We start from the raw sequence: 4,851 nt of genomic DNA, 5'->3' as shown, positions 1-4,851 counted from the left end.
TAAGCCGTTAGTCGGACATCCTTAGAGCTGCTGCGGAGGTGGAAGAGGCTCCTGCCGCTGCTGCTGTCCTGGCCAGCCACGAGCCGGCTTCTGGCTGAGCAGCACTCCACCTATGAAAGCACACTGACTACCAGAGGGCAGCTCCTGTGTTGAGCGTCTGCCCCCAGGTTGTCAGTGAGCATCGTAACAACCAATCATTCTACTGTTAGGGTCAATTTGCATATTACCCTTTTATTATATAGGATAACAGGGCTTCTGAAAAGGATCCAGAGAAACCCAGGGCCTGTAGTTACCTATTTTGCCTGTGGGTGGGGGGTGGGAACTGGGCATATGGGGGTTAGGGTGCACGAAAGACTTCCAGTCTGTCTCTTCATACATTTTGATGTTAGAGCCATGTGAAAGTATTACCGATTCAAAAACTTAACTAATTCCTTTTTCCATTTTATTGTAACTCAAAGTTCAAATATGCCCCATTCAGGCTTCTGATGCTGACTCTGGCCTGAAAGCTGCCCACTGAAGGCCGAGTGGCTCAGGGTTCGAGCTGTTGTGTAGCCTCCATGCACAGAAGGCAGCTAGGCCACACCCTCTCCCAGGACTGCTGCCCACATCCGGCCTGCGATGCCCAGCTGAGGCCCAGCCCTCCATCTGCCACTCAGACAGGCAAGCTGTTCACCCTCTTCCTGCCAACTGAGCATCCTAATTACACAATAAATACTAATTGCCCGAGACTAGAATCTTCCGCAGTCACAGACGTTAACCAAAGTCCCGCCTAACGAGCCTCACCATTAATTATCTGGGCTCGCTGCTCCAAATTTAATTAAGCCTTGGCAGGAAATAGCACTCGACAGAGGATGATTGAGGAAACGGAATTTGCAAAGACGCCCTCTTCTCATCGGGTGGCCTGGCAAAGCTGCTTCAAGTCTTCCTTCCGAGCACCCAGGGTTTTCCCAGTGAACAGGGGACATTGGGGAAGGGAGCCTGCATTTACCCAGTTGAAGCAGACATGGCTGCACACATCATCTCAGCGAATCCTTGCAATCACGGCAGAGCTCGGTCTCCACTTTACAGATGAGAAAACAGAGGCTCGGAGAGGACCAGTGACGGGCCAGGCAATTGGCAGAACCAGGTCGGTCTGAGTTGCAGGCCCATACATTCCACTACTCGTTGCTGGAGGAATGGTCTTAATGATGCTCTGACCTTGAAATTGTGGGTTTTCCCCCCAAAAGACTAATATTTCATTTTAGGCTCACATTTGTTTATTAAGAAAAAAGCTGAAGTATCTGAAGCTTAGGGAAATGGTAATGTACACACAGCCCCACAATAGACCTGGGTCAGATTGCCTGTTCTTGTCCTGGCTCATCCTTCTGGGGTTCCTTAAACTTCTTGAATCTAAGACTTGATTTCTACGTTAGTTAGAGTAGGTATTGCTAGCTGCTACAACAAGCAACTTTCAAATCTCAGTGGCCTAGTAGAATAAGAGTTCATTTCTTGTTCACTCAAAGCAAGGGGGTGACCCTCGGGGGGTCTGCCATGAGCAGTGGCCCAGGGACCCAAGCTTTCTTCCATCTATGCAGAGGTTGTAAACCTAGGATCCACTATTGTACCCTTGAGATGAAATTCAGGGGCCCATTAACTTAAATTGGGGAAAATACATGATTATTTTCTTTATTCTCTAAAATTTAGCATTTTTCTTTAATGATGAGTCTAGACAACAAACCAGTTTACCCGTGAATTTGCTACCAATGGAAGTCACAGATATTTATCACACTACAGTTGCTGCAGACCTGAATTACTGACACTTACTCATGACTTTGAAAGTGGCAGTGTTAAACTGCCACTAGCTTGCATGTGGTCAAAGACTTCCTGTGTATAGATGCTTGGTTTGAAGCAGCAGGCCTATCTATCATTAATGAACAACTACATATATACAGTGGGGCCTTGACTTACGAGTGTTCTGACTAACGAGTTTTTTGAGATACAAGCCGTCTCTCGGCCGATTTTTTGCTTTGAGTTGCGAGCTAAAATTCAGGTTACGAGCCAGCTTCAGATACCCCACTGCTAGTTGGCACAGCGAACGTCACAGTGAATGCCACATCAGCCCAGCATTCAATTCATTGTAATGGTGAAAATTGATTTGATATACAAGTAATTTGAGTTATGAGCTCGGTCACAGAATGAATTAAACTCGTAAGTCAAGGCCCCACTGTGTGTGTGTGTGTGTGTGTGTGTGTAGCCTAAGCGACCGATAAGGCAGAATGACATGCACTGAGCAGGCAGGTGAGTGGTTAGGGGCGGGCAGGCAGGCAGGCAGGCAAGCGGTTAGGGGCGGCAGGCAGGCAAGCGAGTGGTCCCAGATTGCAAGAGGGCACAAGCCAGGCTGAGGGACCCCCTGTGCACCAGGCCTCTAGTGTAGTAATAATTGTTCAGCCACAAATTGGTAGCATTGCAGCTCTCACGTGGGTGACCTCTACCTTGCTTCCCAGCATTCCCTACTGATGATTATTTGTTGATCAGTTCACAAATAAGCAAAGATCTGGCAGACACCATTTTAACCTAGTGATCAAACTTAGCATCACTGGCATTGTGTGCCTCCTGAATGGATGTGTCAACCTGACATCACTGATACAGTGTCCTTTCCCAAAATACTAAACCTGAATCTAATCGTTAGGAATCAGACAAATCCATACTGTGGGTCCTCTGACACGATAAATGTCAAGGAGTCTGGGCACGGTTTAGCTGGGTCCTCTGTTCTGGGTCTTACATGGCTGCAATCAAGACATCAGCCAGGGCTGTGGTCTACTCTGGAAGCTCGACTGGAGGAACATCTGCTGTAAGCTCACTCAGCAGAATTCATTTCCCTGCAGTTGTGTTACTGAGGGCCCCAACTTCTTGCTGCCCATCAGCTGGAGGCTGCCACAAGGTGCTACATGCTACCCACAGTCCCCTGACACCTAGGCTTCCTCAACACAGCCACTCCCCTCATCCAGCTGACAAGAACCCAGCCTCTAGGACGGAATCTTGCACTGTGTAATGAAGTCACCAGGCTGGCGTCCTAGCATCTTTGCCTTATAATGTAACCAAATCGAGACAGCGACATAGCATCACATCTGCCATATTCTGTTGGTCCCAACTGCACTCCTGAGGAGGGAATTACACGAAGGCAGGGACACCAGGAGGTGGGCAATCATTGTCCGTCACTTAGGGTCTGGCTGCCACAAACGATGGAAAGAACCCATTCAACAATTGCCACCCCTATCCCTACCCACTGCTGAACACTTATTTACTGAGTATTATAGGTGAGCACTAAAGCTGACCTCTTCCTAATTTAACAGTAGTTATCACTGGGAAGGACATGGATGGGGTGGTGTTAAAAGGGCACTAGAACCTTTTGCTCTGTGTACGGGGATGCTTGGAATTTTTACAATGAGCATGTATTATGTAATTTTAAAATACAATTAAAATAAAAAAAATGGTATACACAGTGTGACTTCAACTATAAGCTGCTTTTCTCTCCACTTGTGGACCTTCCTACATACATACACATACACAATGAGAAAAAAAGACTGGAAGGAGACAGGCCATATGGGAAGACTTATTAGTTTGGACTACTGGTCTATCAATGCATGAGGCTTTATTCTTTGTACTTTACTGTGTTTTTCACAATTAAGGAATATTACTTTCATAATTAAAAAACAACAACACCCAAATGATTTAAAATGCTTTTGTAGGTCTCATTTTATGGCTAAAAATAAAGCAAACCCTCTTGTTTACTTTCTGCAGAAAGGCAGTTTCCTGCTTGGGTGGCTAATGGAGTGTCGGCTCCCAGAGAGCAGCGAAATAAATCAGACGGCAGCAGGGAGCACACACCTGCTTCCCCTCACACTGAGAGAGCACAATTAACTCTCATCAGAATGTACCTGGCTTTGCCCCAGGACTAAGTATTTTTTGAAAAAAAGATGGCAGGTTTTCTCCAGTGACTAAAAGCTATTAGAAGGTTCTAGCCAAGATGGGAAATAGAAGACTCTGTACCAGACAGATCGGGTAAGCAGACATGTTCAGCAACCAGACAGTTCAAGCCCATGGCTATCTGAAAACAAACAAAAGATATGTTTGATCTCATTTTTATAGCTAATTGGAGGACCTTAATGGGTCGCTAAACTTGTTTGCTTGTCTGTAAAATCATGGGAATACGAACTTCTATCAAAGCCAATTGACCAGACCACATCTGCAGATAAAACAAACAGAACTCAGACCCAGACCCCCTCTCCCCCACGACCCCAAATGAGGCTTCTCAAGCTTGCTGCAGCAAGGGAGAATGTGTCCTCAGGGGCACCTCAGTAGGGGAGACTAGAGGGACTTCTTACCGGGTTTGTGTTGTGTTGGATGATCGTGAGTGGCATTAAAGAATCAGGGGCCAGCCCTAGCCAGTTTGGCTCAAGGGATAGAGTGTAGGCCTGTGGGCTGAAGGATCCCGGATTTGATTCCGGTCAAGGACACATGCCCGGGGTGTGGGCTCGATCCCCAGTAGGGGGCGTGCAGGAGGCAGCCAATCAATGATTTTCTCTCATCATCAATGTTTCTCTCTCTCAATCCCTCTCCCTTCCTCTCTGAAATCAATAAAAATCTATTTAAAAAAGAATCAGGGGAGAAACCAAGATGGTGACATAGGTAAACACTGGAAATTGCTGCCTTGCACAACCACTTCAAAAATACAACTAAAAGACAGAACGGACATCATCCAGAACTACAGGAAGGCTGGCTGAGTGGAAATTCTACAACTAGAAGGAAAGAGAAAAGCACTGAGACTCAGAGGAGGTGCGGAAGTAAAGTGCAGAGGTACGGAGGCTGGCA

This window comes from Myotis davidii, unplaced genomic scaffold (genome assembly GCF_000327345.1).
Source record: "Myotis davidii unplaced genomic scaffold, ASM32734v1 scaffold1703, whole genome shotgun sequence".
NCBI lineage: Eukaryota > Metazoa > Chordata > Mammalia > Chiroptera > Vespertilionidae > Myotis > Myotis davidii.
Note: the sequence above shows the minus strand (reverse complement) of the source record.